The sequence below is a fragment of the Maylandia zebra genome, unplaced genomic scaffold, assembly GCF_041146795.1.
Source record: "Maylandia zebra isolate NMK-2024a unplaced genomic scaffold, Mzebra_GT3a scaffold11, whole genome shotgun sequence".
Taxonomy (NCBI): Eukaryota; Metazoa; Chordata; class Actinopteri; order Cichliformes; family Cichlidae; genus Maylandia; species Maylandia zebra.
This window is the reverse complement of record NW_027490041.1, coordinates 2352051-2367749: the sequence shown is the minus strand read 5'-3', so window position 1 is coordinate 2367749 and position 15699 is coordinate 2352051. Positions and strand designations below refer to the sequence as shown.

General features: G+C 44.0%; 1 protein-coding gene and 1 long non-coding RNA gene across 2 annotated transcripts in view; one reads left to right on the top strand and one right to left on the bottom strand.

Moving 5' to 3' along the window:
* Nucleotides 1-15699, bottom strand: part of LOC112432912 (protein NLRC3-like) — a 414611-nt gene that overhangs the window by 240109 nt on the left and 158803 nt on the right. The gene's annotated exons all lie outside the window — the stretch shown is intronic.
* Nucleotides 1-15699, top strand: part of LOC112432910 (uncharacterized) — a 232358-nt gene that overhangs the window by 81421 nt on the left and 135238 nt on the right. The window lies entirely within an intron of this gene.

The window sequence follows — 15699 nt, the reverse complement described above, 5'->3', positions numbered from 1 at the left end:
GCAATCAACAGTGATGTTCTGCACAGATCACTTTTCCATTTTGCTCTCTAGATGAGTCCCAGCTGCCTGACCTTGTGTCCAGGTGATCGTCTCACTGAGGAGCTTTTGTTCTGAAAATCTCACGTCCATCACCTGTTTCCTTTTTACTATCTCTGCTCTTTCTTTATTCACAATGCTCATAATATCACACAATTATATTCATCACCTGCATGTTTTTATCCAGCTGCTGTTAGAACCAAACAAATAAAAAGGATGAAAAGCCTGAAATCCTTTGATTTATTACATTTGAAACAAATATGAGAGCATCCCTAACAGCACAGCTGAGACCTTTGTTTTAATCAAGCCTTTGTATCGACACACTTGTAAAGATTCATATACAAAACATAATAGAATAAATCAATATAAAATACACATAATCACAAAAATGCAGCCATGTTGTGAGTTTGCATCTAAAACATGCATGTTTCCCTTTGTACAGGCAGATTTACAGCAGACAAAGCAACACGCTGATCGACTTTGACCGCTGCAAAAACAAAATACCCACCAAGTCTGAAGTCGATCAGAGGAACTGTTGACAGACTGACAGACAAACAGATGCTTGATTCATTAGTGCGATTAAATGTTCTTCTTTAGCAGCATCACTTCATGTGTTTGTGTTCCAGGAATAAAGGTCTGTTTAAACTGGACGTCTCCTCAGCATCACTCGTGCTGTCATGGTTTCAAAGCTGTGCAGAAAGAATCTGAGGGATGATACAGAGGTGACCAAAGTTACAAACATCCAGCTGTGCTGCAAATGTTTGCAGAGCTCCAAACTCTTTGGCTTTCTGCAGAGCAAGTATGGAAGAAGCACCTGAGCTAACTTCAGTTTAGACGATATGAGGAAAAATGCTGCTTCCCAAAGTTTCCTACAAGTATCCAGTTTATATTTAGAGAAGCGAAGGCTCTTTATCCTGACAACTACTCCCTGGTGGATCCCTGTCCTGTGACAGCAGCAAAGACTGTGTATCAGTATCATCAAAGCCACTTCAATAACCAGTGTTTAAAGCTCTCTAGCAGATGGACTTCAGTGGCAGCAGCCTCTGTCTGCTGTGTACAGAAGGTTCTCTGATGAAGCACACAGCAGATGCTGCACTACAACAGCAGCAGCAGCTCAGCTTCAGTTTGCTTCGACGCCCTTTTTGACCTGTGAAACAGCAGAAAATGAAACATTTCAACACCCGTTTGTTAGCGTGAGCTATTCTGCTGTTTTTCATCATTTCACAGGTGAAATAAAATCACATTTACTTCCTGTAGGAGTGATCGTGTCCAGCCTGACTGAGACCATGTGCTCCATCCTGCACAGGTAATAAACCTCTGACATGAAGGGCTGTCAAGTAGTTTTAGACAAATGGGGGTAAAAGAGATGTTAAAAGCTTAAAGAGAAACTACATTTTCTAAGAACTGTCTGACGTTCACCTCTCACTCTCAGAAAGTATACAGACTTTCTTTGATTCACTAGTGAGATAAAATGCATTTCTTGGACAACATGACTTTGATATATTTGTTTTCCAGGAGCAAAGGTCTGTTTATACTGGCGAGCGATGCAGGCAGGAGGACTCTTTACACTGTGACTGACTAATCAATCTCTTCATCATGACTTCTGCTGTCATGGTTTTAAACCTGCGCAGTGGAGAAAAGAAGCTGAAAGAAGCTTCCTGCAAGTATCTGACGTGTCTTTAAAGAACTAAATCCTCCTCATCCTCACAGACACTCCCTCCTTAACCAGTTTCTTAAACTAGCTAACAGGTGGAGCGACACCACTGCGTACCAAAGGTTATAAAGTTAACCACACAGCAGACACTCTCGGTATGTCAGCTGTGTGGAATCAAGTTGTTCCTGCATTAATACACATACTGAAGTAACTGCCATGAGAAAGGAGAACTGAAGCTTTGATGCTAAAGTTAAGAACCTTTTGTTCACACTGGCAAGTGTTCAATGTTACCATTTATGCCAGTTTATTAATAAAGTACTTTTAAAAACAGCAGCAGGTGACAAAAGTGCAATAAAACCAAAAATCTATGAAACAGCAAATAATGAAATATTTTCATTTCAAGCCCTTTTTATTAACTCTTCTCCGGCCTTTATAGCACATTTACTTGTCTTACACTCTTTCAGTTGATATGAGTGACCAATATCTAATTCATTAGCTCACTAGTGCTTTACTGTTATATTCAGTCTGCTGACTGAGATCAGGTGACATTAAAAAAATCGCTAGTGAATGAAATGTGAAAAGAAAAATCATTGTGATCAAAGCTCTCTTGTTTGCTCTGAGGCACTAAAGCTGCACAGGTAATAAGCTTCTTGGCTTTAAGTGAGGATTTCCATTCGTTTGCAAGCAAATGAAGAAACAAAAGTTTGTACGGACTGTAGCGCCCTGTTGTCCTCATGTGTGGACGTCACATTTTGGGATGTTTAGACCAAAATACAAAGTTTTGCTCCACAAGGACCTGATTTGCACTTACGAGGTCATTATCCTGCCTCTGTTCTGTCGACATTTAAAGCGAATATCCTCATATGTGGATCTCATTTCTCTCAGAAACAAAGTTCTGGTAATTCTTTGTTTGTACATGAATCAGGTCCCAAACAGCCCAAATAGCAAAGAGACTTTAAAAATGCATGAAAGAGTTCAGGTCTTAGGAGGTTAAAGCTCTAAAAGAGAAACTCCAGTGAAACAAGTTGAGGTGACCACGTGTGTCGTGTGTGTTGTTGTCACATGTTACTCTGCACGCCAGCAGGTGCCGACAGGTTAATCTGGCCCTGCTTTGTTTGTCCTTTTGGAGCAAAAAGCCTGTTTTTCTTGTGTTTTTAACTACATTTGATCATCACGTTGCTGATATCGTCTGATCTGCATCCCAACTGCTAAGTTTGTGTTATTTAGGTTGTTTCTTTGAATGTTTCTCTTGCTAACTGTCTGAGGTTCACCTCTCACAGAGTGAACATAATTCTGCCCTTGTAGGATTAATCTTTGTGGTTGCAAAACCGTCCATTTGTTTAGCAGAACTGACATGTTTCTGAATCCATCCCAGAGCCGAGGGTTTGTGTAAGTGGGTTTTTAGTGTGGGTTTTCGTGCTGGCAGGGAGGCAAAAGGTGATTTCAGTGTCTACTATATAAAGAGGCAGCAGCTTCCAGATCTTCATCTGTGTTCTCCTCCATCATCATTTCACTCATCACATGGCTTCACATCTCAGCCTTCTGGGAGTGGTGCTGTGCTCCTCATGGTTTCTGCTTCTGAAATCCCACCTCAGGCAGACTTTGATTTACAGGCAGCAACAGTCATCCATAATGGTTCTTATTTTACCGCCCATCTAGTTTCATAACCACATGTCCAACTTAGGGTTGCAGGAAGGGGAGCTTCAGTACATGTTCACGTACTGTGTTGTGTGATATACTACAAGTGTTTGTCCCATAAGTATTTGGACAATGAACTCTGCTGTAGCTGTGTCTCTGTCCAAAGTAAAACAATCAGGATGTGTTGAAGTGCAGAATCAGAGTTTTAATTCGAGGGATTTAACAAAAGAACTGCTTTAACTGCTTCCTGGCTGCGTTCAGCTGTTACTCACAGGGCACCACAGTGGGTGACTGTTCATGTGTGATTGGACACATTTTTAGGCCTGATGCCATTTCTGACACAACCCCAAAGAGATGTTTTGTCTCCTCCTGAGATTCAGCCGCTGAGCTTCCACTTGGTAGGCAAATGTGTAAAGAACTATATTCAGGGGCGTTTTTAGCCCGTTTTGGGGGGTGCTTCCCAAAATGGATCAAAGCACCCCCAAAGATTTCTTACTTTTTTGACAATATTTGGTGTTTGTGTGATACACTACAAAAAATATAGAAAGTATACAGTACTTGGTTGAGATCTTTTAACAACAGAAGTATAGATACCCCCCTCCCAGAATGGTTTGTTCCAGCTCTCCCCTGCTCTGGCTCTGGTGCCCTTTGTGCCAGAGAGATGGTGGCTGAGACGCAGCAGAGCGGAGGTGGAAGTGCCTGGCTTAAAACAGGACATGTTAGCTGCATTTAACCTTCAGTTACTCTTTATATAGTTGGTAGGAGTCAGACCATGTTTCTGTTTACCTGAAAAACATTACACCAGGTAACCTGCTGGGTTAAACGTGTTTTCCGACGATGTTTGCTGCCCTACAATCCGTCCTGCTCTGTAGTAAAATCAGAGACATTTGACCGTCCTGTTGCTCCCATTGAAATGTATACAGCCTGTTTAAAATCTAAAACTAAAAACTGTCCGTAGCTGCTGTTGTTACCACTGTCCTGTTAGAAAAGGAAGGAATGAGAGAAGCTGCTCATTTTGTCATATGTGCCGATATTAAACCCAAGGTACTTAACAGCTAACTGACTGGATTCCCATTAACCTTATAACTCCTGTTGTGTGTGTGTGTGTGTGTGTGTGTCAGTCAGGTTCATAATGGATATAAGGACGTTTTTTCAAAAAAAGCAGCAACATTCAGGTAAAAATGAAAGAACAAATGATGCGTCAATAAAGGATAATGTTGGATCAGTGTTTCAGTATTTATGTCTTTTATTTGATGTTCATGTGTTTGGTTATTTGCCTTTTGGTTGAAAGTACACTGAGGGAGGACTTTTTTATTAGTGATTTCAATAGTATTTTTTCATATTAATGTAATTTTTTCATCTAATACAATCTATTTGTGTAGTGTAGAATAAGGAGGGGATGTTTTTCTCATTATCATTTAATATTTTAATATGCCATTATTAGTTCATTAGAAGTATATAACCAGCTTTGCATTAAGCATGAATTGAAGTTTTTGATCTTACATTATTCTTTGCATTACAGTGATGGTGATAACTTTAGTTTGATCTTTTTTTACAGGTACCAGAATAATAACATGATTTTCCATTGCAGATGTAACCCTGATCATTCCATACACATTGCAGCTTGTTGCTCATTCTAGAGTTGTGCTCAAGGTAATTAAAGGTTAAAAGCTACAGCCAGCGCGAGTCTGGCTGATCTATGGAGGGCAAAGGCTCTGAGCTTGGAAGGCCGCACGCGCTTACACAGCACTTATAAGATGTCATTCTTGATGATTTTGTGCTTAGTCATGTTTTAATATGTTTTAAGTAGAAGTAGCTGATCCAGCAATATTCATTTAATATTATATACTTGATTTAGAGCAATACACACTGATGGTCTTAATAAATGAAAGAGTCCTTGTAGTTGCCATGTTGTGTCTCAGCAGGGTACAGACGGTTCCAGGAGACGGGGGGCAGTGAGCGTCTGCCCTCGGGAAGGAGACAATGTTATTCTTTGTGTTAAATAAAATTGTCAACATTGATTGTATTACACCTGTCACTACGCATGAGGGGGCGTTCTAATACCCTGATTTCATAAAACTATGGAGATGTGTTTTTTGAGATGAGATCTGAGACTGTCTGCATACAGTGTCCATCTCCCACGTGTGTGATCATTAAATCATCGTTTGACTCAACCCGACCGGACCAGTGTTGTTATTGTGGGTTTTTCCTCTGGTGTCCATCTCCAATATTTTTGAACCATAACATTTTGGGGGCTCGTCCTGTGGTATTGGGGTGGACGTGCGAGGTGTGGACGGTCTGAGGTTGTCGAGCGGACAGGCACGGACCAGGGATCTGATGTGAGTGAGCTTCCCGGGTGCATCTAAAAGGTAAGGCACTGCCTGTTGAGTTGATTCCCAAATTGTGCCAAATTGGGCTGCATTAAATTAAAAGCCTGCTCACTGACGTTGCTGGTGGGTGTCTGTTTTGATTTTGATGAGAATCACCGTGTGTTATGCAGTTAAAGTTGTTTAAGAGTATTTAATGAAGTTGAAGAAATATGAAACTGTTCCCAGAAGTAACAGAGAATGTTGGGTTTGAGTCCCTGGATATTGAGCTGAAGGCTCAGGTAGTTTGGTAGGGAAATTAGGACAGAAACTGTTCCCAGAAGTAACAGAGACTGGTTAATAGTTTTACAAATTAGGACAGAAACTGTTCCCAGAAGTAACAGAGACTGTTTAATTGGTCGTAAAAAAGTTATCTTTCTTCGGTGAGACCCGTTATGGTAAAATTTGTCAAAATTGTTTAGGTGAAAATTGTTATAGGACGGCAGCCCAGAAGTCTGCTAAGAAGCACATAGCCCGGGGGTTACGCCCCCTCCTGGCCGTGGACGCGCGGTCTTGACCTGTCGGCGAACAGGGGTAGTTCAGTTTTGGTTTAACTGTGGGTACAGGGCATCCCGAAATAAGCTAGGAGTTACCGAGACTCCTCATCGTTTAAAACGGTGTCATGTGCTTGTTTGGACAAAGTTAAATTGAGTTAGGGATTTAGAAGTTAGGTCAGAAACTGTTCCCAGAAGTAACAGATACTGTTTGATTGATTACAAAAAAGTGAAACTTTCTTCGGTGAGACCCGTTAACTTAAATTTGTCGAAATTTGTTAGGTGCTGAATCTGTCAGGCCTGTCAGTGGTTGTAAATATAAGACGTCTTTTGTGAATAGAATTCTATCTGAGCTTTGTGTGACCCTGTGTGTGATGAGAGCGCAGCTGCAGCGCTGCGAGCTATTTTTAGACGGTGTGAACATGCAAATGAGCGTGTGGCTGGGAGGAGAACGGAGGTTTTCACTTCCTGCCCAGAGTGTGTGTGAGCCTTATAAGCAGAAGGCTTTTTATTGCTGAAAGTTTGTAAATATGCTGCTGGTTTTGATGTTATAACAATGTAAATAGTTTTTGATTTAAAAAGAGTGGTTTAAATAATTTTCAGACACACCTTGCAAATGTGCTTATAATGAGTTGGCACTCGGCCTTTGAAGGTCAGAAGCTTCATTCGGCGTGACTGTCCGGATTGATAAAGTGTAGTAAATGCCTTGAGTGCAGAGGGTTAAATGCAAACAAGCTTACAAACACATAGGTTATGATCAGAATAGGTCCCTAGAAGGCTTTTGAATGTTTTAAACCAAGTGGGAATCACTAGAAGGTTATTTGTTAATCACAGTTGATTTATGTAATGTAAAAAGCATTTAAGACTGAGTAACTTCAGTTTTTGAGGAGCATAAGAGAGTGTTCCTAGATCAGAGTAAGCTGCTTTAAGTCAATTGAAAACAATTTAATTAAATCTTAAATATTTTATACTGATAACACAACTGATTTTAAGCCATATCTTTAAATAAGTAAAGTTCATGAACTTTTTTGAGCTGCCATGACACAGAGAAAGTGGAGTGTTTCACCCTGAAAGGATGAAATGATGCTCTGCCTTTGTTGTCAAGTTCAAACATAGGCCTTAAATAAATATGAGCCACTAATAAGCGTGACATAATTAATAATTTCAAACAATAAAGCACATTGGGTGAGTGACCCAGATAACAATAAATTATGAGCACGCAATAAAGTGGACCTGTTAGAACCCCTTTGACATTTGTCCCTTCAACAATAAATGATTATATTGTGTCCCATGCACTAAACAGTCCCATTTAATACTGTTAAATCGTTGTTTAAATAGAATAAGCAAACATGCCTGTGCTTTATTTTGCAACCTGTAACATACAAATAGCAGAGGAAGAGGGTCGACTGGAGGTGACCTGTAAATGTCACATAGTGACTGAGGAAGGTGTTTCACCTTATGAGATGACAGTGTGGTCCGAGATTGAGCTGCATGAGCTAAATGCCTATATACAACGTTGCCTATTTTTATTTCAAGGCTTAAAGGAGATGACTGAGCATGAAAATGATCCAAATTGGGAGCCCACAGAGGCCGCCCACTTTGCTCAGGCTATGGTAGAGTCGGTACTAGACGGTTTTGATTTTGATATGCTTGCTTGGGAAATAATGTAATTATCTGTGGAGATGTCTCCAAGCGATTAGTAGATTTAAAGGAGACAAATGTGTGCTTGAGAGTGCGTGGTTGAAATTGTGTGTGTGGGTGTGCGTTTGAAAGGCTTTGAAACATAGATTTGATTTGAATAAAGCTAATCACAGTACTATGGTTTGGCATTGAAGTAGAGCGAGCTATACAGCTAATTATTGAGGGGTTTGGATTTAATTGGTCCATTGCTCCCTCGCTCGGTAAACAACACGGTGAATTTGTTAGTTTGTGAGCAAACATGATATTGCTTTGGAGCAATTTTCTGTGAAAAATTTAAGGCTGTGTGAATGCATTTGAGCTGTGTTATTGTTTTGTGCCCCAAAGTTAACATGCAGTGTGTATGAGTTTATAACATTTATGTTCCAGAGTGAAAAGTAGTTATTAAAAGTGAATATTGAAAGAGGCTTGGTTAAGTCTTGACACACTGCGTTGGCTGTGTGTCTTACCAAGCAGATCACAAGGAGACAGTGACCCTGGGAGGAGCGAAAGTATTTCTGAAAGCTAACAGGCAGACATTGCGGAGTGATCCAGAAGGAGGAGCCGTATAACGTCACAAAAAAGGGAGGTAAGCTTGTGTTCTAGGATAATGGCTGACGGCCCGAACACGACACCTACTGGGCACAGAGGCTATAAGCCTCTAAAGGAACAGCAGCAACAGTTAAAAAAAGCTATTCGCTTAGCTTCTCCTGGATCATCAAAGTTAGCTGAGAAGGAAGCCAAAGCAATGGAAGCTGAGCTAAACAAGCTTATTGCTTCCCAACAGAGAGGGCTGGATGACAAAATAGCCCTAAGTCTTGTGCTCAAAATAGAAGGAGAGAGATGTGAGCAGCAATTGGAACAACTGCAAGCCGAGGCAGAGAAACGTTCAATCAACTGGAAAATTAAACAACAAATCAAGAAACTACAGCAAACACATGCAAAGTGTTGCAAGTGGATGTTCTTGTGGAATGGAGCATCTTCCTGGATGGAGGAGGATGACACAGCTGAAACAGAAGATATGGAAAGCATAATGGAGGCTTTGAAACAACTGAAAGACCAAAATAAGAAGCTGGAAGACCAAATGAAGAACTGGATTCCAAAACCAGGAGATGCTAACAAGTATCACACAGCAGAGATTCTTCCTTGGGCCACATTAACATCTAATGCCGTAGAACGACAATATGTCATGCCTGTAATGACCCTCAGAGGAGGACAAGTTCAAGGCCCCGATGGACAGACGGCAGTGGTTGTAGGAGGAGTAGCTGATGTTGAATACACCAGAGCACCACGGGTGTTTCATAATGAAGGGCCTATGACAGTAAATGTCAGTCCCTGAATGGGGAAGGGAAAGAGATAACATCAGCCGCAGAGGAAGGCTTGCCTTTGCCTTCTTGTTCACATGAGGGAGGAGACAGGCCAAAAGCCGAAGCATCAAGAGAGAGCCTGCCAGACCAGACTGGAGAAGCGGATTGGACCCCAACAAACGAGGAAATGATTTCACCGGTGGAAAGGATGGCACAACCGGCTTTCATCGGACTGCCAACACCAGCAAGAGAAGAGCAGGCCCAAACCAGGTCAAAACACTCCAAAGCAATGGCCAAGTCAGACACATGGGCAGGAGAAGTATTCGGACGAATGCTTGAAGCCCCGCAAGGGCTATTGGAAGTATTAAATACACTGAAGACCGTAAAGGACAAAATGACCAAAAGCATGCCAGAAGAGGAGAGCGACAATGATTCATCTACCACAGAGGAGGAAGAAGATGATGAAGATAACGACAGAGGAGGAGTCGCGTCAGAACCAAGTATAGCCAGGAATCTTAGGTCAAGACAGGTGAAAAAAGAGCAGGGACAGAGGAGGCCTATTTTTAAGAGTTCAAAAGGCAAGGGAAAATTGGGACAGTGTAAAACTGTGACCAAAGCAGAAAAAGCTGCGGGCACTCATTATAATTTGCCTTTAGTGGCTGGTGCAAAAAATGAACCAGTGTACCGCGCATACAAAGTAAGAGATTTGGAGGCATTGGTTAAACAGCTTCCACCTATAACTGGAGGAGGAGCAAGGTGGTTGCGTGAATTAGGCAGACTAACAGAAGGAGAGGAGCTTGCGATTGGCGATTTTCGCGCCATTTCTGCGCGGTGTATGCTCGGTGGTGGGCTAGCAGATGTAGAGGCTATAGCTCGCACAACTCGCCATGCAAATGATTTGCCTTATCATGAAGTGCAATGTGCTTTGTCTGACGCAGTCCGTGAAAAGTACCCAACCCCTAATACAGGAGCCATACCTAAAATAATTTGGGACCCCCAAAACACACCTAGAGAGTTTTTAGAAAAAGCCAGAGATCAGTGGTTGTTAGAAACAGGTACCCATCCGGGTAGAGAAGGTGAGCATCGGGCGTGGTTTCGCTCAGCGGTGCTGGCAGGGCTGCCAAACCAGGTCACAGAAGATCTACAGAAAAACCCAGATTTTGCCGTAGCAGATTCGGTGCAGTGGGAAAGACACGTCTCACATCGTTTGCAGCTGGAGCAGGACAGGGCGAACAAGCAGAAAAAAGAGTTGGAGGAGGCACAAGCGTCTCTACTCAAACTACAGTTGGTGGAGGCAAAAAAAGAGGAAAAAGAAAAAACAGAAAAAATTATGATAGTCGCGACCCAGCCTGGTCCTGGGCCTGAATGGCCAGATAGTGGCCCGGGTCCCTGCACTAATGACGGATGGCCCGCCAATGCACCAAGGCAGAACCAACCCACAGGGAATTGGGGAACCGGTGGATCGTACAGAGGGCGTGGTGGCTCAGCGGGGGGAGTACAAAGAGCTCGTGACACGGGGAATCTCAGCAGTGTGCCTTGGAATGTCTGTTGGAGGTGTGGAGCAGAGGGTCATTGGAACAGAAATTGCCCAGAACGTCGTCAGAACTATCAAAGAAGAGGCTACCAATCCCAGGCACGTGGAGCTCCAAGAGCAAGAGATGGCTCTAGGGGAGCGTATCAGGCCCCAAACCCGAGTGCAGCACCAGCCGCGCAGTATCCAGTGGCTGACTGGAGGGAGGACCAGTACTGAAGGGACCCGGAGGGACCAAACAGTATGGTAATGGCAGATCCCATGCTGTTAATGACTGTAGAAGGGACAGAATTGCCCTTCTTAGTAGACACTGGAGCAACATATTCAACCTTGAGAGCAGCACCAGACAGTGCAACGTTGTCCTGCCACACAGTGAACGTGGTGGGTTTTTCCGGGATCCCGACAACTCTGCCAATGACTGACCCAGCTTTGACAAAGCTGGGCAAGCAGACTTTGAAACACAACTATGTGGTGTCATCGCAAGCGCCAGTAAATCTTATGGGCAGGGACCTGCTCGTGAAGTTGGGCGCCACAATCACATGTTCAGCAGATGGATTATCTGTGACTCTGCCAGGGGGCCAGCATTTTCCGTGCCTGGGAACAAGTTCAAAGACTCAATATCTGCTTCAAGACTGTGAAAGAGCAAAAGTCAATATCTACTGGGGGAGACTAGTGAAAGAGGATGTTCTGAGGCAATTTCAGCTGTGGAGACCCTGGATAATGAGCTTGGCAGTTTACTCCCCTCCGCGCGACCCTTACCACGTTACCCTGTTTTATGATAAAGAGAATGACGACACCTATCGTGAATTATTTCAATCTGATCTTGAAGGTCAGACGTGGAATGTGCAAACACATGACATCTACATCGGACCAGAAGGTGTAGCCGCGGCTGTGAAATTAACTGATGAACAACTGCCTTGGTACAATGTGGAAGAAAATTCAACCCCTCACATTACATTGGCGGTCCACCAAGGTCATGGTGCAGGTGATCTAGGTCCAATGGTCAGGCGAGCACTGGACGACACAGGGTGGCAAAGAACCCAAATTCCTAACTTATCTTATGCTCCAAATTGTAAAACCTATCGCATAACTTGTGCCTGTGAGGATACAGTGATCTTGGAACATAAAGAAATTTCAAAAACACATGGTGAGGAGTGTGTAGATCATCCTCACGCAGTTGCTGGACTGTCGAATCTGCCTGACAGTCTATGGTCAAAAGGGCCCACGGATGTTGGCCTAGCTAAGAGTCCTCCTGTCTTGTTCCAGCTCAAGTCACACACACCAATCAATAGACCACAGTATAAACACAAGCCTGAAGCAGAGGCAGGAATTACAGAAACAATAGAAGGCCTGTCAAGGGCCGGGGTGTTAGAGCCCTCTCACTCACTGTGGAACACACCAATTCTACCAGTGGAGAAACATGGAACAGGAAAATACCGTATGGCACATGATTTGAGAGCCATTAATGAAATATTGCTCTCTACTACTGCACCGGTACCAAATCCGTACACAGCTTTATCAGCTATCACATGTGACCAAAAGTGGTTCACGTGCATTGACCTGGCAAATGCATTCTTTTGTCTTCCTCTGCATGAGTCACTCAGAGACATTTTTTCATTCACATACAGAGGCCAACAACTCAGATACACACATTTGCCGCAAGGCTTTGCACTTTCTCCAGGCATTTTCAATCAGGTGCTTAAAGAAGCCCTGTCGTCATGTAATTTGCCTAATGATTGTACATTAATACAATATGTTGATGATCTTCTCATTGCAGCCCCGTCAGCAGCGGATTGTACAGCGGCATCGTTCGTTGTGTTGAATAGGTTGGCGGAATGTGGCTTTAAAGTAAGTAAAGACAAGCTGCAGTTAGTTCGCCCTGAAGTGACCTTTTTGGGCCGGGTAATCGCACACAAATCAGTGGGTTTGATGAACACACACAGAGACCAAATTTTGACACACCCAAAACCGCGAACTGTGAGAGAAATGCTTTCTTTTCTTGGTTTAACAGGTTACAGCAGGCAGTTCATTCCGGATTATGCAGGCAAAACTGCCCCTTTAAGGGGCCTAATGAAGCAAGTTGGTGTTCGAAACTTTAAGGCTGAGTTGCCTTGGACGCCTGAAGCTGAAGCCGCATTTATTAGGGTAAAACAGGATTTGTCAAGGGCCTCAGATTTAGCCACACCCAATTATGATGAGCCATTCTATTTGGATGTTTCTGAAACAAACTCAATTGTAAATGGAGTGTTGTTTCAGAAAAAAGGGGGGGGGTAGAGAAGTGCTCATGTATGTTAGTGTAAAACTACATCCAACAGAAGCAAAGCATCCTACATGCACACAACATGCAGCAGGGGTTGCTAGAATTATCCAAAAAACAGCACATGTAGTGAGAGAACACCCACTAAAAATACTCACTACACATAGCATAGTGGCATACGTAAATTCACAAGCATTTTGTATGTCACCACGGGCACAACAGAGACTGAGCAAAGTCTTAGAGGCCCCAAACTTGACATTCACACATGAAGGAATTAACATGGCAGATTTAATGGGTGTAGGGGAACCACATGACTGCGCCAAAAGAGCACAGATCGAGGAAAAGATTAGAGAGGACCTGAAGGCCGAACCCATACCGGGAGCTGAGGACTGGTTCACCGATGGATGTTGCCACCGAGACGAAGGAGGACTGAAAGCAGGGTATGCGGTGGTCTGCAGAGTAGAAGGAGATTATCAGGTCAGAGAGTCAGGAAGGATTGAGGGAAAGCAGTCGGCCCAGAGAGCTGAAGTGATAGCCTTAGCTCGAGCTTTGAGACTAGCCAAGAACAGGAGAGTGAACATCTACACCGATTCGGCATATGCGTTTGGAGCAGCGCATGTGGAGCTGCCTCAGTGGAAAAGAGCAGGATTCAGAACAGCAACCAATGCACCTATTTCCCACAAACATGAAATGGAGGAACTGGAAAAGGCCTTGGCTGACCCAGAGGAGGTGAGCATTATAAAATGCAAAGCTCACTCCCAAGGAACCAGTATGGTGGAAAAAGGAAACCAGAGAGCAGATGAAGCCGCAAAGGAGGCCGCAGGCTACAAAGGACAGAGACAAATGATACAGGTAACATCAGAAGAAGAGATACCTGTTGACCTGATTGAGGAAGTTAAACGGGCCCAGGAGGAGGCATCCCCAGAGGAAAAGGGGGTGTGGAAAAACAAAGGAGCCTGGCAGGATGGACATTTGTGGAGGGGGCCAGATGGGCGCCCCGTGCTGACAGCCAAAATGGCAGAACAGAAGGTGGATGAAGCCCACGGACTTGCTCACGTGGGGAGAGCCCAGATGGAAAGAAATTTGTGTCATTGGTGGCATCCTGAGCTGCGAGGAATGATAAGGGAGAAGGCCAGGATGTGCTTAATCTGTGGGGCACACAATCCTAAGCCAGCAGTAAAACCGGAAGTGGGTTTTACACCATACGAGCTGCAAACCGGGAGACAGTTTCCGGCACCTTGGACGGTGGGCTCGGGTGAACGGGACAAAAAGGGGAACCGGTCCCACGCAGACTACTGGAACGAGCTAAAGGCGCTAGTGTCCAGTTTCACGAAACAGGCGGCTTGTAAAGGGCCCACAGGAGAAGGAGAGGTCCCAGACGCGAAAACAGTGTGGCTGAGAGTCATCAAACGAAAGTGGAAGGAGCCCCGCTGGACTGGTCCATATGAGGTATCGGCTCGGACGGCGACAGCGGTCCAACTGAAGGGGAAAGGCGACACCTGGTATCACTGGACGCAGTGCGCAGCTGCGCACGAGGGCTTCGTGGGGAAGGATCAATCTCAACCCGACGCAGGTGAAATTGAGCGGCACAATAATCCCTCACACCTGTGCAACGGACCGACCGGTAGTCTACCCGGAAGGTCGAAGAAAGAAGAGCAGCCAAGGAGGAGATCGCCGCGCCAACGAAAAGGAGCGGTACCACACTGAACACCTAAAACAAGAGAGAGGCTCTGATAAAGGGCTTTGAACTTTTTACTACACCATAACATTCACATACCACCATGCCATCACAACAATTAGACACTGGTGATGAAAGAAGAGTCTCAAAAGCCATCACAATGTTTAAAATTATTATGAGTTTGATGTTAACTATGTTGCTAATCATGGCTATTTGTTTTTTGATTTGTTTGTTGCAGACCGACCCGGGAAACCAGTCTGAGCACGGAGGCCATGCCAGTCCGGCGTTGTTTGATACACCAAGTACATCACGCGTGGTCCATAGTGATTCAAGGTTGCGGGCAAGAGTGAAGCGCGAGGTCTCTGGTAAAAAGGATGAGTGTCTCAGCACATATGGTGGTTTAGAATTAGATTATGTTATTGGCTCCACAACTTCCTTTACGTTTGATCTGTGTGATGTTGTTAATTGCAGGGACGTCGGCAGTGCTTGGAGGGGATACAATGTGTGGGTCTGTTGGGATTATTCAGTGAGTACGCACTGCGAGAGGGGAAATCGTCCGTATGACAGCTGGTGCCGTAATTGGGACCAGGTAAGGGGTTACACTGGGCAAAATTGGGAACCGTTAGAATCAGGATCAGAAAACGGGCTTAAACTACAGAGGGATTTTAGCCCCTCTGGAAACGCGTTAACTTTATCATTGGGGAATTGGCATCGCGAACAATCTATGTATTTAAGTTTGGGGGTGGTAAATGAATTCCCCCACCTGGATCGACTCCATTGGAGTGCCCAGGGGGGTTCCAAATGAATTTAAACTTGTTGACCAAATAGCAGCCGGGTTTGAAAATATTCCAATAATTTCTGCTTTCTTTCCAGTGACTCCAAACAAGAATGTAGATAGGATTAATTATGTTCATTACAATGTACTGAGGCTCTCTAACCTGACCAGAGACGGATTGGAGGGGCTAGCGGAGCAGGTGGGTCCGACCTCGTTAATGGGAGTGCAGAATAGAATGGCCCTTGACATGTTGTTAGCGGAAAAGGGGGGCGTGTGTGCTATGTTT